Source organism: Pipistrellus hanaki, assembly GCF_964339955.1.
Source record: "Pipistrellus hanaki genome assembly, chromosome: 14".
NCBI classification, from domain to species: domain Eukaryota; kingdom Metazoa; phylum Chordata; class Mammalia; order Chiroptera; family Vespertilionidae; genus Pipistrellus; species Pipistrellus hanaki.
The window spans coordinates 30171162-30195815 of record NC_140516.1 but is presented as its reverse complement, the minus strand read 5'-3'; the positions used below and the strand labels follow the sequence as shown (position 1 = coordinate 30195815).

The window sequence follows — 24654 nt, the reverse complement described above, 5'->3', positions numbered from 1 at the left end:
CGCCTCTCAGCGGCTCAACTCTCAAACTTCCATCATGGCTGCAGCTTCCGAGAGGAGGGAGCTGAGCGCAGCCGCATCGCCGCCGCGCTATCCTGCCGCGGCGCTCAAAGAGTCCCGCCACATCACCGCCGCCGCGGGCCCGCCCCCTCCGCCGCCGCGCCGGGAGTCGATCGCCGAGGGAGCCGAGGGGGGGAGAGGGAAGGGAGGGAGAGACCGGGCAGCTAGGGGTGGGAGGAGGGGGCGGCTCCGGGTGCGAACGCCCACCCTGCGGGCGCCTCTGAGCATGCCCGGCGGGAGCGCCCGGGGCCGCTCGGGCTGCATCGGCGGCGCCCGCCCGCAGTAGGTGCACTTGCCGCGGTCGCTTCTGCAGCAGCGCGGGGCGGGGTGGGGGGACGCGCTCTGCCCCGACCTGCGCCCAGAAGCCCAGCCGGAGGCGGGGTAGGGTTGCGGGGTGGCGAAGGGGAACGCGGAGGCGGGTGCTTGGCGCGATGTCACTGACTCGGGTGGGAAGTTACCTGGGCACAGGTGCAAAGGCCCGGGTGACGGCGCTGGTCATTGCACAGGGAGGCGCCGGGCCCGGTCCCTGCACCGGGGACACCCCTCCCCCTGCCTCCGCCCTAAGATCTCCCCGGCACGGCCCGCAGGCTCAGGCTCTCGCCGCTGTGGGCTCCCAGCCCTTCGCAGAGGTTTGAATCCAGCGGCCTTTGCCGGAAAATCCCCCTTCTCCTCCTCCTCCTCCCCCCGCCCCGTGTCCTCAAGGTGTCAGACTTAGCACAAAGCACAACCCCCTATTGTGTCTTCAGTGTGCACCCCCTTTCCCTACTCCACCTCCCGCTTCCCCGGCCGCTCGGCCCTTCTGCCCCCCAAAAATGAAAGCTCCCAGGGGAGCGCGCTGACTGTGAGCACATCCTCCCTGGATGTCTAGGTTCCCAAAGGACAGCTGTCGGGGGGGGGGACTGAAAGCGGATCCCTAGGGTAGCTGCACCCCGCCGCCCATGCATTGCCTCCAGGAGGGCCGAGCCCTTGCCCCCGATGGAGCTCGGGTTCGGTCCCCAGCTTCCGCGCCCCGCCCCTTCCCCTTAGGGCCGCGGTGGAAACGCGAGCGGGCGGACCGCCCCGGGGCCGGGCTCCGCGCCGGGGGCCGCGCCGGGCGGGCGGAGGGCGCCGGGGGCCGGGGCGGCGGGGCCGGAATGAGAAGTGCGCGGCGGCGGAGGCTGCAGCCCGGCCGGAGAGTGGGCGGGGCCGGGGAGGCCGCGGAGGGTTCAAAAGGAGGTGGAGGGATCCCCGGGCTGCGGCCGGGACTACTTTCAGGTCACGTGTGCTCCTAGTTGGGGAACTTTCCAAATTCCCACTCCCCTTAGAATAGCTGGGGTGGCGGGCGGTTCGCTTCCTCTGCCCGGGGTGCGCCCGCTGGTGCAGGCTGCGGGACCCCAGGGCCCCCTGGTTCCCGCGGGGGGGAAACTGGCTGGGAAGGGCCTCCCGCCGGAGCTCTGGGGGGTGGGGTGGTGTTTGACGGCTGGGAAGCTGGTTACACAAGCACCCACATCCAAGCACGTGCCCCCGCCTTCCTGCACCGCTGGCTGAGGCCGCTGCTTCTTGCAGACCTAGGAACGAGAGAGTTCCCAAGCTGCTCCCACCCTCCTAGCTCTGGATCGGCTAACCCTGCGCACTACCTAGTGCAGGGGAAGGGGCTGTGCCCCCGGAGGTCTGTGTCTGTCTCTGTCTGTTCCTCGCTAGTGCCCTGCCCCTGAGGGCGAACCTTCCTGGTGCCGTGCTCTCGGGCAAGAGGGTAACTTTTGCAGCGGCCTGCTGCTGCTGGGATACACCGATGTTGCAACAAACTTCCAGGCACTAACTCTGAGCTGGTGAGAGCGCCCCACCTACTGTAAACTCGGCAAGTGGCAAGTGACTTATCTGGTCGGAGGACCTAGTCAATGGCCGTCAGCCCAGAACAAACCTGTCAAGTCTGCTTACAGCCCCATTTGCAGACCTATCCCTGTGAGAGAGCTGGTTCTGGAAGCTTGAGAACTGGAGCACTTTTACCGGGACATGGATCAGCTGCAAAAACGAGTTGTCCACCTTCTGCCTGGAGAAAAGAGGCATCCATCAACACCAATCTAGGAAATGTCCTCCTTTCCTTTCCCCTGGGAAGTAGAACTCGAGGAGACAATTGCAGTCCAAAGATTGGGTTAAGATTTAGGCTGAGGGGCACTGGGAGAATGGAGATCCATTTGTATGTGTGTTGCAGTAATTGGGAGTAGGCGCCTAGGAAGGCCTAAGGAGATTTCTTCAGTGTATGAGAAAGAAGATTGTGTATGAGCACATCATAGTTGCAGGCAGCCCCTGAAGACTAGAAATCTCAAGAGACCTAGCTTAGAAGCCACGGGCCATTACCTAACTCCAAGGCTACTAATTAGACCTTACAATGTTCTTAGCAATCTCTGAGGCTCCATAAATCTGGTAATTTGAATACAACATCCTTTTAAGATGGGTCTACAAGAATTAGCATCCTGCTGAGCCTTTGGTGTTGATATTTACTGAAAGCTGGTTTGGTGCATGGTTCTGGTGGGCCTGGGGGGAGACAAGGATCTAAGTTAAAAGAGAATGGAGAACAACCTGGAAAGAGTGGGAGAAAAGACCACTCCTGCTTTGGTTTCCAAAGATGAAAATCCTGTCCACGCAGCCTAGTGTGAGCTAGAGACTTCTTCATTTTACAAATAACCAGGGACAAAGAGGCCCTGATTTCTAGATGTCCCGCTAGATTTCATTGTAAGAACCGGAGCTGTGCTCAGCTGAATATCCACCACTGCTTGGTGGGGAAAGGCAAAGTGAAAATGAAGCTAAATGAAGGGAAGTGAATTGGGGAGGAGTAAAATGTTCCACTTTAGTTTCTCAGGATGCTGAGCTTGTCCCCAGAGTCCCTGGCGCCTACTCGTTGTGAGGATGGCTTTTCCCGCATCTGAGAAGCTCTGAAATCCACACGTGGGAAGAAAATGGGTTCGTTTGTGCCCTGTTGGAGTTAGGCTTGAGGAGAGAGGATTCTTTTCAATCCCCACCAGTGATTCTGGTGCAGAGAGGGTGTGCATCACCAGCACTGAAGTGTGGGAATATGAGTGGCCTTCAAGCATTTCCATCAGCTAAAGGGAGAAAATGGGAAATATTTTAAACTCTAAGCACTGGGTCTCTGTTTTTCTTGAGGCATGAATGAAAGGATCACCAATGTTGGCAGATATTTGGTCAACCAGACAGCAATATCAGGTAGTTACTAGAAGTTGCTGAATAAAAATCTCCTCCCCTTCCCACCGTTAAGCAGGTTCCTGAAGGAAAATATTGATATATCCCTTCTCAAATTTTGTTTTTCTTCTTTTTTCTTCTACCCAATAAATCTCCTAACCCAAGTGGGAGGGTTGAAACCTCTATAGAGCTGACCCTATCTATCATGTACCGAAGTTGTTTTTTTTTTTATGATTTTAAAAATTCAATACCTGCTTGTCTGTACCTTATGTTAATTTCCTGGTTTTGATAATTAGTGTATGGCTCTATAAACTATTAAGATTAGGCCAGCTGGGTATCCGAAATGTTAGAAGAATATACATCAACTCTGGTTCATTTTTGCAAGTTTTTTGTAAGTCTAAAATTGTTTCAAAATAAAAATTTTAAAAGCTAATTTAACGGTGTGTGTGTGTTTTTTTTTTAAGTTAGAGTTCCCTCATCACCTTTCCAACTAATGCCCCAGTCCCATAGCCTGTACCACGTTTTAGATTTTTGTTATGCCACCATCTTACTGTATGCTACTACCAACTTTCACACATCAGTTTCTGTTACCTAGTGTGTATAACACACTAACCCAAAATGTAGAGCAACAGCCATTTCCTTGCTCACCATTCTATCATATAGACAGGACACCATAGTGACAGCTTGTCTCTGCTTCATGTGGTGTTGGTTGGGGATGGCTTAACTTGGGCTGGAGGATTCAACATGATTTCAGTTGCATCTCTAGTGTCGCAGCTGGAATGATGGGGATACTTGGAGGCTCGCTAAACCTAGCTCCTTCTTTAGTCCCTTTTCCTCCAGAAGCACTTCGCCCCTACCAGGCCTTTCTTTTCAGCAAGGCAGCCAAACTTCTTTACGTGATTATTCAATTCCAACAAGAGTCCATAAACTAGTCTCCAGGTCTAGGCCCAGAACTGTAACAGCATCACTTTTGCCTCATTCTATTGGCCAATCCAAACAACAGAGTCTGTCAAGATTCCAGGGAGGAGAAACAGGCTACATCTCTTGGTAGTAGCATACAGCAAGATGGAGGAATTATTGCTGGTCACCTACCACAATGACTGTAGCCCTCTCCCCTATCAATGACTATTCAAACATAATTTCCCATGGTCAATTCAGCCCAGTCTCTTTAGCATTTAAGAATCATCACTATTGGCCGGAACCGGTTTGGCTCAGCGGTAGAGCGTCGGTCTGCAGACTGAAAGGTCCCAGGTTCGATTCCGGTCAAGGGCATGATACATTGGTTGCGGGCACATCCTGGGTGTGCAAGAGGCAGCTGATCAATGTTTCTCTCTCATCGACGTTTCTAGCTCTCTAGCTCTCTCCCTTTATCTCTGTAAAAAATCAATAAAATATATTAAAAAAAAAAAAAAAAAAGAATCATCACTATTGGACGAAACCGGTTTGGCTCAGTGGATGGAGCGTCGGCCTGTGGACTGAGGGGTCCCGGGTTCGGTTCCAGTCAAGGGCATGTACCTTGGTTGCAGGCACGTCCCCTGTGGGGGGTATGCAGGAGGCAGCTGATTGATGATTCTCTCTCATAAATGTTAACACTCTATCACTCTCTCTTCCTCTCTGTAAAAAATCAATAAAATATATTTTAAAAAATCATCACTATCAGTTGACAATTTGATTGGCAGTAGAATGCTTTTAGTTTATTACTTGTTCTTCTTTTAAAGTATTTTTTAAATATTTTATTGATTTTTTACAGAGAGGAAGAGAGAGGGATAGAGAGTTAGAAACATTGACGAGAGAATCATTGATCAGCTGCCTCTTGCACACACACACACACACCCCCACTGGGGATGTGCCCACAACCAAGGTACATGCCCTTGACTGGAATTGAATCCAGGACCCTTCAGTCCGCAGGCCGATGCTCTATCCACTAAGCAAACCTGTTTCGGCTACTTATTATTTCTTAATCCTATAATTTTTTCATTTGCTCACTCATCTGTTTTATATGTATAATTCTACCCTAGGATTAATATATGTCACAAAAGAGTTCATTAAAATAGTGCAATAAAACAAAAGTGATAATACATACATGTGTATATGTGTTTGCATAAATACATGGAAAATATCTGGAAGAATAAACGAGAGAGAAGATAGCATGGGTTACCTCAGGATGGGAAGGGGGGGCTTCAGAAAGAAAAATTTCTCTTTTCATATATTGCTTTCTGTATGGTTTGAGAGTTCTCTACTATGATCACTTATTATTTTCTTAAGATAAAAAACTTATTTCATCCAGTAGAATCAATGCTAAATATAAATAAATGACAATTATCAAAAGAATATCAAGTAAACCAGGGTGAGAGCTCAACTCTTATACAATTTTTTAAATAAGTGAGCATACTAAGGAATTTCCAGTATTTAAGAATAAAGATCTGCTTGATGTCTCCTGCAAAAAGAATTACACTAGGGGTCCAGTGCAGGAATTCGTGCACCTTAAAAGGAACTGTGGGCTGTGAGGCTAGGGTGGGCACAGGGGCGGGTCTGGGCCCATCCTCCACACCCCCGCCCGGTCCCTCCCACCGGCAGCAGGTGTGAGCAAGCAGCAGCTCCAGCAGGAGCTTTAGGTGCAAGTGGGGCTAGCACAGGCAGTGAGTGCAGGTGAGCAAAGAATTTTCAGTAACCACCACCAGCGGCTCACCCCAATAACAGAGACTGGTGCCCTGCCTTGTCTGGGCCCGGCCCCTCCCCCCCCCCCTCCATCCCACTGTGGACTGTGGCTGATGTCCACCATATTCTGTGCACACCCGCTAGCAGTCAGCACATGTCACCGCGATGGGTTCTTCAGCTGTTCAGTCTATTTGCATATAAGCCTTTTATTATATAGGATAAGAATATCTGCCCTAAATTCCAGTTAGTAGAGATGGTGAGTAGTAGACCAGTTGTATAATATCTTACCCTGACTACCCTCTCTCCCTAAATCAACGGTCTCCACTAGATCTACTCTTCACTCTTTGTACTACAATATTTAAAGAAAGTTTCCTCCAGAAATAATCACATAGGGTCACTCATCACCACCACCATTCAGGACAATGGCAGACTACTTTATGATCCAAGAAACCGCAAAGATCCTTTAGTTCATTCATCCCTTTTTACAAATGGAGGAACTGAAGCCTGAAGGGTTTACATGTTTAGATTACGTAGTTATTTAGTAAGGAATTGTGGATTGGAGCCTGGGAAATTTCCTTGGCCTCTCTTCAGTGAATAAGGTTGGGAAGAAAACATTACTTTTATAGAAACCTAAGTAATTTAGAGAAAAAATTGACTAGAGAAGGCTTTTAATGGCATTTTCAAGACTTGGACAAGGATGATTGAAGGGAACAAGAAGACTGACTAAGTAGAAACAATAAGTAGGGAGTAGGGAAAGCCAGGGTTCAAGTAAACAATACATTTACTGATGTTTACACTCTGCCTTTAACTGTCCAGAAACTAGCCTCAAAGATCAAAAATGAAAACATAAATTGCTGCATGTTGCAAATGTCTCCTCCTCAGTTCCTATGATCAGTTGGAGAATATCTTCCAAACCAGGATGTAAAGGAGTTAGCCACTATATGTAGAGATAGAATCATGTAAAGAAGTTTGCTGAAGAGAAAGGCCTGATATGGGTGATGTGCTTCTGGACTGAAAAAAAAAAAAAAGGAGAAGGGACCATATTCTTTTGAAAAGAAGGGAACACCAAAGCCACTGGGAATAGAGGGGAACACTGCCACCTACTGAAGAGTTGAAGTCAATAAAAACGGTGCCATGCACAAAGCATCTTCAGCAGAGTTCAAAATCAGTTTATCTATTTGCAGTCTGAGCAGGTCGGTGCCAAAAATTTAATTCTAGACTCCTTCAGGCTAATTTATGCTGGAGAAAGGTAAGTATGCTTCTGGTATGGGGGCAGGGGAGAGAAGAGGGAGTGGGTATAGGCCCGCATCCCTATTTCCCTTTCTTACACGAGTAGTTGTGCCTATTGATTCTGAATTTCCCCCCCAAACCTAAATCTCAAAATAATAAAATATAATTGGTTAACACTAAATAAAAGTGATATGAGAAGAAGAAGCAATACAGAGAAGTTTATTCTTGTAATACATGCATGTGCTTTAAAATTCACAGGGGCTCACCACCACCTGTCCCCAGATAAATGTCTTTTTTTTTTTTTTCTCCCTCTTTCCATTTCTTCTTCTTCTATTCATTTACAAATATACATACAAACAAAGGACAATTATCACAAGAGAGGGCTAGGAGAAAGTTGCTAATCCTTTGTGTAAAACCTCAGTCTTTGGTTTGAAGGTTTGTGCCCCCTGCTTCCTCCAATTCTTGTGTTGAAACTTAACCCCCAAGGTGAAGATATTTGGAGATGGGGCCTTTAGGAGGTGATTAAGTCATGGGGCAGAGCTCTCAGGAATGGGATTAGCACCCCTTCCTCCACTCCGTAGGAGGCCCTCCCTAGACACAGAAACTGATGATGCAAGCACCTTGATCTCAGGTTTCCAGCCTCCAAACCTGTGAGAAATAAAATCCCAATTGTTTAATGCCACCCATGGTATTCTGTGACAGCGACCAGAATAAACAAAAACATTTCTGTTTTACCATCCTTCTACTTACCTTTCTCCTGTCCTCTTTCTTGCCATTTTCTTTCTTCGCATTCCCATGTTCCTCCTCTTCACCTCTATGTTTAAAGATTCTGCTTAAGGCCACATGGCTACGTAGAGTGAAAAAGCAAATGCATGGGTGTGTGCTGGTCACAAAGCAAGGGAGGAGCAAGAGAACAAGAGAGAGTAAACTCTTCATCTGGGCATTTTAACTTCCCAAGATTTCATGAATTTCTGATGGGGTCTAGTCCCTAGACCATCCACTGTTCTCCAGGCTAGGCTGACAGACCAGCACCTTCCCTAGTCACCCTGACTCCCCTGTATGTGAGCTCATCTCTCCCTTTGTTCGGTCCCTTCCCCCAGTGATCTGCAGAGAATGGAACTGAGTTTCCTGGGGAGCATGAAGCCGTAGCTTCCTGGAGAAGCTGCCCAGATGACCATGCTTGCAATGTCCGGCCTCCTCTTTGCTCTCTTCCTATATTAATATTAACTAGCTAATTATGACTATAGGAGGAAGACTGTTATTAAGATGTACCTTATTATTAATGTGTTCTTATGGACTTACTGTCAGATATTATATTTTATTATTAAGTCTTTATAATGATTTTTAAAATAACTTGTAACTGTAAAATAGGATTGTCTATGTTTCAAATCTTGTTTATTTCATAATGTTCAGGCAATCTGTCCTATTCACCAGTTAACTTTTCCTTATTTAAATTTAGCATATTAAATCTTTTCCGTCTTTAAAGGAGAATTCTCCTGCCTGAGAATGGCCATTATTCTATTTTTGAAATGTACTGTCCTTTTCAACTATACCCAGAAATTTCCAAACCAGAAAAATTTTTGCCCTAAGAGTAAGCTACCTAAGTATTTTACTTACCTTGGTAGCTTACTTGGCTTGGGCTTGCTATCAAAATCTAGGTCAAGCAATCCTGACTCCTAGTTTTCTCAAACTGAACAAACTACTTGTAATAATCTTCTCCACTAGACATCTGTTTGTTTTACAATTAACAGAAGTTTTAAGAGGCCTTACAGAGATTTTTGCTTCAGGTCACAGAATGCAAATCAAGTACAGTGCTATCTTTATGCCATCTTGGTTGATGTACACTAAGGATGCCCTTTAGAGAGAAAAAGTCATGAATGAAAATACTTCCAGAGATTGTCACAAAGCACATTATAGAACTAAATTAAGTATATCTTAAAACTCTGGTGGGTTACCACTCATTGGTCACCAATTATTTAAAGAAAGTGACCAAGGTCTTTTCCCAAATTTAAAAACCTCCCATGATTCACTTAGACGGACATTCAGAGGGACTTCTCCTGAGTCCTTGAGAGATAAAGCAATGTCATCAGTGATGCTGGTTCCATGAAAGAGGCACACAGCTTAGGAGACTCAACACTAGCAATTCTTTTACTTGAAAATGAACCTGAGTAGTGGTCATCAAACTGGAGAACTGAGGAACTCAGAGAGTGTTAAGGAGATCAATTCCAGGCCTTTAACTTCCATCTATACTCCCTCCTAAATCTCATTTACCTGAGAACCAGTGTAGTTTAGTGGCTTTCATGGTGGGGCTAATCCCCACCTTCTCTTCCACCGACTTTAAAAGAGAAAGGTATTGGTCTCTCCTTCTGAATGCTATTATAAAATAATTTACTGCTCCAAATTGTAAAAACCTGCAAGGAGCTAAAGAGAAAATCTGAAACAATGATATGACACTACTGAATAATAATCCCTTTTAAAAGTTAGATTGCTTAACATTACTAGTTTTCTAGTAAATTGAGGGAAAACCTATTCAAATGGTCCACTAATAACCACTGAAAGTGAGATCACTAAGAATTGTATAGTATATAACTTGGAAAGCTTTCAACTAAATAAATGACATCACTAAAACAATTCAATTGTCATCTACTTACTTCTGTAAACAATATTCCTCAGTGTTTACAATATAAAGCAAAAACTAGAGATAAATGGATGCTAGAAATAAGTAAAATTAGGGGGGGCAATGTTAAAATATGTACACAGATAATAATTTAATAAAAAAAAATAAAAAAATAAAAAAAATAAAAAAATAAAAAAAATAAATAAGTAAAATTAATTTATGATATGCAAACCAATTTCTTCAAAGCTCCATTGATGTTTTTATGTTAAACATTTGTCAATATTTAAAATTATTTAACTGATAAATTATGAACTAGGAATAATTGATGACAACTCTATTCAGAAGAATTGTTAGCAGGAGTAGTATGGTCAATGGATTTTACATAATTTAATTTAATTTTAATTTCTATATCAAATTTGTTGCAGAAAAATATGATAGAATGATTGACCAGACATTCACACATAATGTATGTTACATTTAGATAAAAATTTGTGGCAGAAGTGTGAAGAAAATTCAAGTCCAAAGAAAAAAGGGAGGGACAAAAATTTCTCACTGTAAGCGAAGAGCTCGTTTATGTTGTTAATATTTTGATGGATAATGGTGAGTCGCAAATCACTATGACATTTATATTCTGTAGGATGCCTTTAAGAATTCTACTTTTAAATGTTAATGTTTACATTATAAGGAAATTACTTCCTTAATAACTACTTAAGTTTATGATTCAAAAGTTTTATTCTAATTCTAAAATGTGTAAGGAGGAAAGGTCCTTCCAAATTGTTGCTAACAAAAAAGTTTAAAGTCCCCTGTGCTAGTGGAACTTCCATACGTGTGCATAAGAAAACATGCATATGAATGTTCATGGCAACAATATTTTCAATAGCAAAAAGTTAGAACTTAAATGTCTATCAATATGATGTATAAAGAAAATGTAATATTTTCATGTGGTGGAATATTATATACTACGTTGAAAGGAATAAATTTAGATCAATTTATCCACATGGAAATATCTGAAGATTTACCAGAGCCTAGTTAGAAATCTCATCCTCAGAATTATAGTGAGTTCATCTTTCTCCCTTATCTATCCTCTCACAACAAAGAAACCAGTTCAGGAAGCAGGAAGTCCACAGGCTGTGTGACATCATCCATACCTTGGCCCTGAAGCAGAGAACTTTGAATGGGTGTGTAATATGATCAAATCACAGTTATGACCATGAACACTCCACAGTCATCTGAGGCATTTTAATGACTACCCAAGCTGGGAGTGGAGGGGATATTAAAAAGTATAAGAGACCAACGAGAGGAAAACGATTTCCTCATTATCTTTTTGAAATCTCTACTTATGTAGAAAGAGGAATTAAGTATTTATTTACTTTTCTAGGAAGGATGGATAGAGGAAATAATGATCTAGCAAATATCCAATGCTGAGATAAGCAGAAGTGACTCTTAGAAAAAAATTAAGTCTATGATAAGTAAAATCAGAATTTAGGAATTTATTTCTACAGGAAAGCAAAATCCATAATGCCCAGTAAGGACAATTAAGTTTGTTGCCCATACATATGAATTTCATTCTTCTCTTTCTGTTTAGAGAAATCTACTTAAATATTTGAATACTTTGATGGTTAAATCCTATTTTGTTAATGACCCCAATATAAAAATTAGTGATAAAAAAAAAATGGAGAGGTAATAAGAGCAATGATGTTATCATTTCTGCAATTTTCCACCACCAGGAATTTTCTCCCTAAGTTCCCAGTATTCTGCAGGTACTTTCCCAGAAGACTCATCCCATCTGTTCACCAGACATGTCCTTACAGGCCCAAACTTCCCTGGTGATGCAGCCTTCATACAAGTGCTTCCACCAAAGGGAGAGAGGAAATGTTGTGGATGGGTTGCATTCATCGACCCCCATAATGTTTATGTCAAGGGAGGATGCAGGGTGGTAGCCCTGGACATAAAGTTAAATTTGACTACTATTAATTGATAAATATTTCCAACACTTTGCTTCATTTAATACTTTCCTGTTACTCCAGTCTTTTCTTTTGAGCACACATTAAAGCATTTCTTGAGTTTATTTATAAGAAACACTTAATCTGAGTCGCTTTAACTTCTCTATATGCTACTTCCCCACTGCCTTACCCTGAAAGAAAGGTAGTTCACATATGAATTATATTCAAATCATAAATTCCTAGAGAGGTTATTTAGCATGAAGTCTAGAGCCAGATTGTCTGCTTTCAAATTTTGCTCTGCCACTTACCAATTGTGAGGTCTTTAGCAAGTTATTTCATCTTTTTGTCTCAGAGTGTCCCCGTCTGTAAAATGAGGATAATAATAGTGCCTATCTCATGGAATTTGGGGATTGAGGATTATATTACTTAGAACAAGCCTGGCACATAGTAAGCACTATATAAGTACCAGCCGTTAGCTGTTTTTGAATGCAGATACTAAATCTTATTCAATTTTTCTTTCCTTGTTACCATCTCTGATACCTTGCATATTGTTCGACATATGGTAAGCTTTTAAGTAAATGTTGAATGAATACTGAAGCACTATCAACAACTGCAAGGTAGAAGATGGTAGGATAATAAGGATCTCCCAGTCCTTCAAGATGTCCCCAATAAACAGTAGTTTTTGAATAATTTTATGTCCTTTATGGATATAATCTTATGTCATACCAGTGTTTCAGTTAAGCATTTTAAAAAGCTGCAATAGCCTAGACTAGAGTCAAGACTTGGTAATGAAATGGCCCAATCACATTGACATGTTTCTCTTAAGTCACATGTCCAACATTGTGACATGGGCAAGAATGCACACAACCTTCCTTTCCCACCTAGTCAAAGTTCTCTGAGGGGCCAGGCTCAGGAGATGTCACCTCCCCCATGGACTAGATAGCTTCCTGGATAATGTCCCCTGCAAATTAGAAGGATGCTAGTCCCAACTGACCTCTACAAAGGGCAAATCTGTGCTGGCTTCTCAAGAACCAGCTTCATTCACCATTGTCAGAAGGTATGGTGACTCTTGGGATCAAAACTTCATCTAGACTCTCTGAACAACTCCTAACTATATCTCAGTCTTCGCTTAGTGAAGCTACATACACTTTCCCCTGAAATTTCTTAGCGGTTAAAAAAAAAACACTCCCCTTTGTCCTTTTCACAATGCCTAGCTGTTTTTTACATATCAGATAAACATTCAGTTAAGTATTCATAAACTCAATGACTAAAAGACTACACAAGCTTTCAAACACATTCTTAAATATACAAAGATAACTTACCAGCTGAAATAGTAATTCGGTCCTTAGATAATATCATACATATATTACATTACATTAACATGTCATGTTATATAATCCTTTTCTTTCTATACTTTGTTATGGGATATTATCTGGAAAGACTTTAATCACAATTTCCATCTTTTGTTTCCCAAAGAAAACATCAACAGAGGAAATGTCAAACTTAGTTCATATTCTGGGCTCTGAAGTGGGGGTTGGAGAGGTTAGGGGGTGGGGCTGGAAGAGTAAAGTGGGAGGGGGAGGAGGGGGTATCTAAGGCCTTTTTAATCACAAAGCAAAGACAAGATGTACCTTTTTCTCAGGAGTAGCATAAATAACCAAAATCCCCCAAAATGTGGACTCCTAATTTTAGATGAAGTGAACTTGTCTTTTTAAAACAAGTTTTGACGGGGTTATCATTTTCTAGTACTTCTCCTTTAATTTTCTCTAAGATGAAAATAGCCAAATCACCACTGAGGTTTAATTTCACAAATTATTCTTATTAACTCTGGGACAAAATGATGCTTTAATGAAACTCTAGTGTGGGAGGGGAAATTACTTATTCTAGAATAAGTAATATCCTTTTTATTCCTGAGTGAGCCAAGCAGCATTGAGCCATGTCTTCCGATCAACAGTAGCGGAACTATAATAAAGCACAGCTCTGAGGAGGATAATATGGAGAGATGTAACAGAAAAGGGAATGAAGCAAGCACACTAGGAAAAGATGGGAGACTGTGGTCCATAAAGGGATCAGCAGCTTCTTGAAATCTTGCTCTATTGATTAACCCAAGCTCATAGATGTTAAAAAAAAAAAAAAAAAAAATGTGAAGAAGGGAAAAAGAAAAAGGAATGGATGAGATGGAAAAGATTAGTGGGGGGAGGGGAAGAGAAAAAGAAATCCATTTGGTAGAGAGCAATAGAGCATAACACAAAATTGCCTTAGGTAATAAAGCTCACTGATCTATTCTAGAGTCTTCAGCCCACTTAAGACAATAGCCTAGTTCTAGTCTCATTCCACTCCAATTATGAGAACTTGTTCTTTTCTTAAAATTTCCAAGTACTTATTTACAGAAAGTACTCAGCTCTTATCTAAATCATTCAAATTATATATATATGTAATGCCACTCAACTTACGTGGGCATAAGCTATCACATTCTAATTATTTTAGAAAAGCTATTTAAAAAAAGCAGAATGACTTCAAACTCATATATTTGGCTAATGAAAATACCTTATTCTTTAAAAATTCATATTTTGCAGCAGAATAATTAAAGCATACTTCATGATGCTATCATGGTAGGCTATGAAGTTAGCTTTAGGTAAAACTGTCATACCCTTTCCTTGGCAAGCTGGGCTTTTGATCTTTCAATATGTTTCTTTTGAAACAAAAAGGGCTCCTTGCGTTTGCTGACACCAATAGTATCCAGATCAATCAGGTGGATGTGAGAGAACCCACTGAGCAAGAGGATCTTGAGGTGCTGAAAGCGGATGCCGCCCAGGCCCATCACCAGCACCCGGCCCAGCCAGCTCCCCACATCCTGAAGGCAGGATGACCACTTGTCCTTCATTTTTGGTGGTCAAGTATTAATAGTGGTTTTGTTTACTTTTGCATATGAATTTATTTAAAACCATTATCTGCAAAAGATAAGCAGCTCCTTTATTTTCCTTTTGGGCAATACTATTTACTCAGTACTACTCTCCTTTCATATATATATTTTTGTTTATTTGTTTTAGGATTTTTTGCCTTTAATATACTTTTATTGATTTCAGAGAAGAAGGGAGAAGAAGAGAGAGATAGAAACATCAATGATGAGAATCACTGATCACCTGCCTCCTGCACGCCCACACTGGGGATTGAGCCTGCAACCTGGGCATATGTCCTAACCGGAAATCAAACCGTGACCTCCTGGTTCTTAGGTTGATATTCAACCTCTGGGCTAATGCTGGCTGGACTCATTTCATATATTTAGCATGCTGTAAGTAAAAGAAATAGCTGTGGGCTTCTAACCATGTGTTTTATGAAGTAAGTCCCTCAAAGGCAAAAAAAAAAATTTTTTTTTTAAATAGCCCAAATAGAAGTTAGGTCACTTAGCCTTGAGATTTATGCAGTGAAACATTAAGAAAATTTAGTCAAGGGGACCAAGGACCAAACAATCAATTAGTAAATTAATTCAAAACATAGATATATCAAAAGATATATTGGAGGTGTCATAACTAAACATTATTTGGATTACTAAGGCTACCAGTCTAGTTTTGGGAGATTGTTTTTGTTGTTGTTGTTTTGGTCTGTGTATTTCAGCTAGTATAATTGTTAATAAGTCTTGTGGAAAATATATTCAGGTATAACTATAGGGGAAAGTGGTGATTGAATTGGAAATATGTAGTCATGAATTCTTTTCATGACTATTTTGGCAATTGTCTTTGTCTATGCCATATAATACCATAGACTTGGTGGCTTAACCATCAGAAATTTATTATCTCACAGTTCTGTAAAGTGTGAATTCCAAGATGAAGGTGCTAGCCTATTCAGTTCTTGGTAAGAGCTCTCTTTCTGGAGTCAGATGGCTACCTTCTCATTGTGTCCTCATGTGGCAAGAAGGGAAGTTGGGAGGGAGAGAGAGTGAGTGAGTGAGAGGACTTGTGTCTCTCTTTTTAAAAAAAAGTGTGTTTTTATTGATTTCAGAAAGAGGAAGGGAGAGGCAGGGAGGGATAGAAACATCAAGGATTAGAGAGAATAATTGGTCAGCTGCCTCTTGCAGGTCCCCTACTAGGGATAGAGTCTGCAACCCTGGTATGTGCCCTGACCAGGAATCAAACCATAACCTCCTGGCTTATAGGTTGATGCTCAACCACTGAACCACACCAACTGGGCACTGTGTCTCTTTTTATAAAGGCATTAATACTACCACAAGGGCCCATCTTCATGACCTCATTAACTCTAGTTACCTCCGAAAGGCTTCATTTCCAAATACCATCATATTAGAAGATAGGGCTTCAATGTTTGAATTTTGTCCATAATAGCAATTAAAACATGACATATTATTCTAGTTCTAGGTAAGATGATAAAAGCACACTCTACTCTGTCTTTCCCATTGAATGTAACTATAAAACTTGAATGAAACACATGGAACAGCCATGTGAGGAACCTGGAAGTAGCAGGTGGACTGGGGAAGATGAAGACCAAAACACCACTGAATCAGCAACGAGTTGTGTGTGTGTGTGTGTGTTTCTTTCCCACCAGCAACCCCTGGTCTAGGCTTAAGGTACCCTGAAACTCAGAATGAACATCAGGCCACAGACAGAGAAAGCTCCAAGAGAAGCCTTCCAGTTCTGGCTCAATGAATAGGGAAAGCATCTCCGAATGCTCAGAGAGGGTATCATGGAAATCTGATAGTTTCTGTTCTTTTCAAGAGAAAAGATGCATGTGTCTCTCCTTACTCAGTGTTGATTTGTTACTTCTCTGAGAGAGATTAGTTCCAAACTAATGAACTAGGATAGCAACAGACAATGAAATTAACAATAAATTGGACTAGGCAGAATACATATAGAGTCTCTTACTCCTGAATTTACTTCCCAGAGAGTAACATTAAAAAAAAAAAAAAAAAAAAGGTAAAATGTTTTTTCTCTTAATAAAAATAGCAAATAATCACATTAGTACCTCCCCATTCTTCCTTTTTGGATAACTCACAATTAAAACATGAGTCCTGGGAATCTATGTGAGTGTTTTCAGAATTTGTTACAGTAATCTCTCACCAACTGGGAGTAGTGTTGGTTACATTCCTGAAAAGTGCTGTGTTAGATAAAACCTTCATTGGCAAGTTCAAGGTTTCACAGAAAATAGGGAATTTACAAGAAAATAAAATTGCCAAGTAAACAGAAAAGAATAATTTCCCTCAGTTGTTCAAGAGCTCATGTTCTGAAAACTATCATCTGCTCTGGAAGATGGGGCTTATGTTATATTAACCACACTTCTTTTTGTCAAGTTCTTGATGCAGCCCTTTCTGTATTGGCAAATAATGCTTTCTTGCATTGCTTTCTCATTGGTATCATTTAAAAAAAAATTTTATTGATTTTTTTACAGAGAGGAAGGGAGAAGGATAGAGAGTGAGAAACATTGTTGAGACAGAAACATCAATCAGCTGGCTCCTGCACACCCCCTACTGGGGATGTGCCCACAATCAAGGTACATGCCCTTGACTAGAATCGAACCTGGAAACTTTCAGTCATCAGGCCGAAGCTTATCCATTGAGCCAAACTGGTTAGGGCATCTCACTGGTATCATTTTTGCAAACCTTGATATATTCTTAGTAGCCAGTTGATCTTTCCAGAAAAGAATGTCATGGTTTTTCTATGCCTGATCTCTGACTGGTACTCTTTTTTAAAAAAATATATTTTATTGATTTTACACAGAGAGCAATTGAGAGGGATAGAGAGTTAGAAATGTCGATGAGAGAGAAACATCAACCAGCTCCCTCTTACTACCCCCCCCCCCCCCCCACTGGGGATGTGCCTGCAACCAATGTACATGCCCTTGACCGGAATCAAACCTGGGACCCTTCAGTCCACAGGCCGACTCTCTATCCACTGAGCCAAACCGGTTTCGGCTGACTGGTACTCTTTATTTAGAATAGCAGACCTCCTCTACCATCTGATCATAAGATTTGCACAGGGGTGAAGATGAGGGTAGGGATAATTGTACTTAAGTCCTTTGAGATCACAAATTTTTAAATTTAGACATATAAATATGAAGCCACATAGTAACAAAACTATGATTGGCAAGATGGTAGTTGACAAGAGATTATATACAATAATAAAAGCATAATATGCTAATTAGACCAGATATCCTTCTGGACATCCTTCCAGAAGAGCTTCCTGACAAAGCTGAGGCTGCGAAGGAAGCCTGGGTCCTGGGTGTCAGAGGGAAGCCAGTGCCGGCAGCCTGGGAAGGCAGGCCTATTCTTGCATGAATTTCATGCGTCAGGCCTCTAATTACATATAAGTTCTTAGAGAGTGTTATACCTTTTTATTTTTTAAATATATTTTATTGATTTTAGAGAGGAAAGGAGCGGAAGAAAGATAGAAACATCAATGATAAGAGAGAATCATTGATTGGCTGCCTCCTGCACTCCCCCTCCTGGGGATCTAGTCCACAATCTGGGCATGAGCCCTTGGCCAGAATCAAACCTGGGACCCTTCAGTTCGCAGGCCCACGCTCTATCTATCCACTGAGCCAAACCAACCAGGGCGCTTTATACCTTTTTAATATTGTAATGTATGCTCCAAAACCTAGATTTCAAATTCAGCATTCATTAGTTGGATTCTAAAAGGAGGGGGGAAATCCAAAGTCCTCCTGTGCTCAAGTCAGAAAGAACAAGTCATAGAACCATGAAATTATGAAGTTGATAGAACTCTCCCAATCTCAGAGGAGGAAACCCAGAAAGGGCTGCCTAACATGTGACAGTCCCAGAGCTGACCTGCTCAATTAATACTGTCTTAAGTGTGTTTCTCACATACTGTCCTCAACTACTTCACAGAGGCTGTTTGTTCTTCACCTACTTGTCACGCTGTACTTGGCAACACTGTTGGTTACAGAAACAGAATTAGGGGATGATCCATAAAATGGAGTGTCATGGACCCCACCTTTCTATGGTGTGAGGAGGAAATGTTATCCCCCTGCAGAGGAGACTTTTAGTTGTCCTCCGTTGTTGGCCTATGAGTGTGAGTGAGTTCATGTGTTTGAAATTCTTATGATTCACTCAACTGAAGAAATACACTTATTCACTCTCTTCTCCCACATCCCTCCAAATAACAACATCCACACAGAACAAAACAGTCACTATATTTCATGACTTCAGACACCATTCACTTAAACTATTCCTTTTTACTTCCAAAATTCCCAAGGAAAGGGTAGGGGAGGGCACTTTGAATACTAAAGTGTGAGGACATCATGATAACAAAGTACAGAAAGCCAGTTTATCTAGCATTAAGTAGAAAGGAAGGATGTTAGAATTCTAATGCTGCTTTTATCTGGTTAAGAATCATTAGCATCTCCAGCTTTTTGCAAAACAGCGTAGGGAATGAAAACACCTCAAACTTTTTGTCTCCTTTTCTTTACCACCCCCTTTTTCTGAACCCTCCTTTACCTGAGAACTCAGAAGACATAAAGAAATGGGTGTGGAGCATGCCTCTGGCACTGGGCCTTATATGGCATTGAAAGCTCTCAGAATGGGTCTGCTATTTAAAGTTAATAAGCAGCAGACTAGAAAGTGGAAAGGTTTGTGAAACTCTATCACACATGCTATTGTGAAGTTGAATGGAACTTTGAGCACTGCCAACTTAGTATACTTGATTTGTTTCCTGCACCTCTGTAACTCAAGTTACTGGCTTTTCTTGTTCTTTTCTTTCTTCCTTCCATTTCTTTTTCTTTTTCTTTTTCTCTCCTCCTCCCCCACTCCCACTTTTGTTTTGCTTTTCTGTTTCCAAAAAAAACGGTAGGGAGAGTGATTTTAATGTTAGCTTGCTAGTGCACTACTTCCGGGCCTCTCTCTAAGGCGAAAGAAGATCTAATAGATATTTCATCCTTCACGACCTAAAAACAGCAAGTTTTGCTCTTGCCTTTGCCTTTGGAAGCCTGTGCTCAGTCTCTCAATGGGATATATCATTTCTTTGGCTCAGTAAAATTCCTTCAATGTTAGGAGCATTTCCGTGAGTGGCACATAGTCAATATTTTTAAAAATGTGTTGTGCTCAAATGAATTAAATCTTATAGGAGGAATTGTAGCTGATGTTCTGAGAGTCATGTGTTGCCCCTGTCATCACATGGAATCTATAGGAATGAGTCCTGAAAGACCCCATTAGATATGCCAGATTGGGGGGAGGGGTGTCAATTAATTAAAATATTTGTTAAGCCCCTCCTATGTCTGAGGCATCATCTTTTCTCAAGAAGTTCACATCTGATAGAGAGCAGAGAAACTTAGACCCCAATTATAATGCTGTGAGATGAGTACTATGCCAATGCTAAGTATCGTGAGTTATGGAAACTAACAGAATGGACACCGAGTTTAGTGTACTTTAGTGTGGTTAGAGAATAAAAGATCTCTACTTTTTATTGTACATTTTAGTTTTACTTATGCTTCAGGGTTACAAGTTATTCTGGTTACTAGAGAGACAGGCTTTCTGCAACCTCAATTTTTAAAATGTTAAGCACCAGCACACATCATTTTCCAAATACTTTCAAGGGCATTTTTCTAGAATCAGGTAAATGAGAGCAAGCAAGTGACCTACTTACAGTAAAAATGCTCCAGGTAATAAAGGTTGGGAAGCCAAGTGCATCCTGGAAACCACAGCATCTGGTCTTGTTTTATGCTTCATCTATCAATCTGCTGTTACAGGAATTGAGAATTAATGTTTCAACTACAGTACTGTTTCTTCTATTTCAGTTGATGAATTTATACCTTTCTTATTCTTACCCAATCCCTCCCATCTTCTCTCCCATTAAAAAAATAACAACAACAAAAACAAACCATTTGTGCCCTGCCTGGTTTGGCTCAGTGGATAGAGCGTCGGCCTGTGGACAAAGGGTCCTGGGTTCGATTCCAGTCAAGGGCACATGCCCGGGTTGCGGGGTCTGTCCCCAGTAGGGGGCTTGCAGGAGGCTGCCAATCAATGATTCTCATCATTGATGTTTCTATCTCTCTCTTCCTTTCCCTTCCTCTCTGAAATCAATAAAAACATAGTTAAAAAAACAACAAAAAACAACCATTTGTGAAGGTCCCAAACAAATCCTAGGGAGGTTACTCTTTACTCCTTAAAACTTCTTCTTCTTTTTTTTTTTTTTTTAATATATTTTATTGATTTTTCACAGAGAGGAAGAGAGAGGGATAGAGAGTCAGAAACATCGATGAGAGAGAATCATCGATCAGCTGCCTCTTGCACACCCCCTACTGGGGATGCGCCTGCAACCAAGGTACATGCCCCTGACCGGAATCGAACCCGGGACCTTTCAGTCCCCAGGTCAACGCTCTATCCACTGAGCCAAACCGGTCCCAGCAACTCCTTAAAACTTCTGATGATAAGCTACACTATAGTAAGGTTAGCAATTCCTTGTTTTGACCAATCCGGATTTTCCATAAATGTTATCATTTGAACAGTGTATTTTCAGTACTGTATTAAAGCTAAACAACAAAATAGTGCAGATTTAAAATAAATAAGTTAAAAAATATTTATTGGTAGCATTAACTGTAAAAAAAAAATAAAAAAAAAAATATATATACACACACATACACACACAATTGGCAGCAGTGCCTGAGAAAAGAATTATGTAGCATTGTAAGAGTGTGAATTAGTGCTGTCCCGATAACATGATAAAATTACATACATGCTCATTTTTACATAAGCATTTCAAATTATATGTAAAGTTGAAAAACATAAAAGCATGAAAAGTAGATTTATAACAGTATGTTCTTTGGACTTTGCTGTTGCATCTTTTGGCTCTCTGTGCTTTTTATAGACTGGAGCTATAATTCTTCTTTCACTTCTTTCAATCTGTTGAAATTTTAATTTTCCATTATTTTTGCCTTGTTTCATCTTATTTCAATGGGAGCTTCAAGCATTTAATCTTGGTCTTTCTTACTGCTTTCATGACTTCAGGTACAGCTTCATATTCTTGCTTTACTTTGTTCCTCCCATTCAATTTAATGACTTGTCAAAATACTAATTAAGGTTATTCTTTTCTGATGAAATATTTTAAAAAGAACCAAGGTTACCAAGTGACTATTATACTAACATAATTACTGCTATATAATTTTACCTATTTGTTGAAGTTCTATTCTTTCTAAATCACTGTCAAGCAGATCAGTTCTAAGGAGTAATAAATAGGGTCCAAAAATTTCAGATTTGTCTTTCCTTCCAGAGATTTTATTCCCATCATGAGTCTTCCATGCTTTTGAGTTCTAGATGAATCCCAGCTGACTTGATGGTTTAGCTGACCGGGTAGGCTTTGGAGCCTGAGGCAATAGAGATTTTTATGAAAATAACATCTGAAATTCACTGACTAGGGTAGGATTATTCGAAGTGTGGTCCAAAACTATCTTTATCCAAATCATCTCAGGGGCTTATTCAAAATGCAAATACCTAGGCCCAAACCTAGAGCAGTTAAATGGGAATCTCTAAGGCACGAACCTGGAGATTGGCCTTTTTCTAAGTTGTCCAAGTCTGTATAGATCCTTGGTGAAATTTGAGAACCCCTAAATCTAAGGAATCCTTTCCCATTCAGGGTCCAGTGCATTGAATGACCTTGGCTACAGAGTAAACTAACCACACTCTTAACCAACTAACAAAAGCAAAGAAGAATTTAGTTCTATGGGGAAGTAGGGGGTTGAGGACTGGGGAGAGAAACTTCCATAAACTGTTTTAAGAGGCATTCATTAAAAAAAAAAACTTTTTACAATAAATATAATAATTATTTTTAATATCTTGATTCTAACAATCACAAAGGGAAGGCCCAGAAAGTCTACCAAAAAAAAAAAAAAATCTGTTGTTATAATTTCCTGATTAATATTACACCTAATGAATTATTTATTGAGCCCCTACTGTGGGCCAAATATGTTGTTTTGTGCTGCCAGTGATTATATAAAGCTATCCTGGGATGAAAAGCATATGTTCACTCTGTTCTATTCTAAAAGAACCTACTTGACTTAGTGATTGCTGAAAATAAACATGTACGGTATGTGGAAAGGCAGTAATTTGATGTCTTTGGGCCTAGACAAAGGGGGCTTCCTAAGGATTTGCTAAATGAAAATTAGGTCCAAAAGGTATAGCTATAGGTATAAGACATCCTCCGAAAATAAGACCTAGCGCAACTTTGGGAGCAAAAATTAATATAAGACACTGTCTTATTTTCGGGGAAACAGGGTATATAGGCCCGTGGTTTTTCAAGCCACTGAAAAAGCAATGAGAAGCAGCATTTATATTGGGGACATGTAGACTATTTATGGTCAGTTTTTGATTACTTTATCCAACAATTTCCTTTCCTAAATAATCATACCCTAGTATTGGACAGATGAATAGGATATAAAACATGAACCACTTACAATAAATTCCATTCTGATTGTCAGTTTTTAAACTTTCACTTATCCATGTGGCCGGCCAGTGTGCCTCTGTGGTTGATCTATGGACCAGGAGGTCACACTTCAGTTTCCAGGTCAGGGCACATGTTCTGAGTTCCCGTCCCATCCCCAGTAGAGGATGTGCAGGAGGCAGCCTACCAGTGATTGTCTTTCATCATTGATGTTTCTATCTCCCTCTCCCTCTCCCTTCCTATCGGAGATCAATACAAATATTTTAAAAAATATAAACATTCACACATCCCTATCATTCCATCCTTTCCCTTTAAAGCCTCATAATTTCGTCAGTTCATTTTAACTCATCTAGATTTTAAATTTTAACAGGTATTAAATTACTGTCTCAAAGACAGTATATAAGTGTAGGGTTTGAATTAGACAAATCTAAGTTCCAATGAAAGTTTGCCCCTTTTTAGATACACACAAACTTTGGGAAGTTTATCTAAGTTTTAAAATTTGCTCATCTATAAAAGGAAGAAACTGATGGCTATTTTTAAAGGATTGTTTTGGAGAGATTTAGATTAGGGATGTGACTACTGCATGAGACCTAGTACTATCATTCAATAAACTGTAGCTATCATCCTCACTACAGTATCACAAGCTTGTAACAATGACAGCATTCACCAACTTCAACTATCAGGCTGCAGTATTGTAGCCATCAAAGGTGATACCTACAACTGAGAGGCACAAACTGCTTTTCTTAAGGGAGGGTAGGGAGAGGAAAGATCGGTCTCAACACTTCAGCCTCATGGCCTCTATCGGAACAAGTGATGCTTCTTATACCTGAGGACAGTGTCTAATGTCATTCCGCCCCCCGCTGGCAGTATGTTTAGGAAGCTCTGGCTTTCGGGTCTGCTCCCTGGGGACCTCTGGTGTCACGTCTCTCATTCTGGAAAGGGGAAGAAGGGGTGAAGAAAAAGGGAAGTCACCGAAATGCAAAACCGGTCACCAGATGCCCGGTTCTGCCCTGACTGCCGGGGCCTGCCTGGGTGGGCTGCACGGTCGTTCCGCTGAGAGGTTTACAGGCGCCACCCCCAGGTGCAGGAGGGTGAGCTCACCCCAGAAACCGAAAGGCAGATGGCGAGGGTTGGCCGAGCGCGTCGGCGCTTTGGCTCCAGCACAGCCCAGGGGCGTGCGGGTTTGCACGAGGGTGAGGAGGGGGGGGGAAAGACGGGCGGGAGTAAACGTTAAAGCAGGACTCGGGGAAGAACTTCTTTGAGGATGACACAGAGAGCATTTCTTTGCACGCTTCATGAAGGCTCCCCTCTTGGTCTGTGCTGCGCCCGGAGCCCGCGAGCGAGCAAGAGAAGGTCTTTATGGGACCAGCACCTTCCCCAGTTCCATAACCCAGACTCAATGGCTAAAAACGCAGCGCCTTGGCAGACACACCGGCTTCGCGGAAAGCCTCCGTCCGGCAGTTCGCGGGTTAAGCGGCACCTGCGCGACCTCGCCGCGGCCCGTTCCCAAACACCGGAAGCGCGCCCCTCCCGGCGGACGGCCCGGACTGCGCATGCTCGGCGCGAGGGGGCGGGCCGC

General features: G+C 41.7%; 1 long non-coding RNA gene across 2 annotated transcripts; it reads right to left on the bottom strand.

The window, feature by feature from the left end:
• Positions 1-7320: 7320 nt before the first annotated feature.
• On the bottom strand, positions 7321-24614 carry LOC311632254. Of its 2 annotated transcripts, XR_014796747.1 has the most exons (7): positions 24508-24614; positions 23902-24007; positions 20286-20379; positions 11991-12045; positions 8893-8977; positions 7873-7969; positions 7321-7770 (listed from the first exon to the last, which is right to left on the bottom strand). It is a non-coding gene; the product is annotated as an uncharacterized lncRNA (long non-coding RNA). The 2 variants fall into 2 exon arrangements; XR_014796748.1 differs by lacking the exon at positions 11991-12045.
• Positions 24615-24654: the final 40 nt, after the last annotated feature.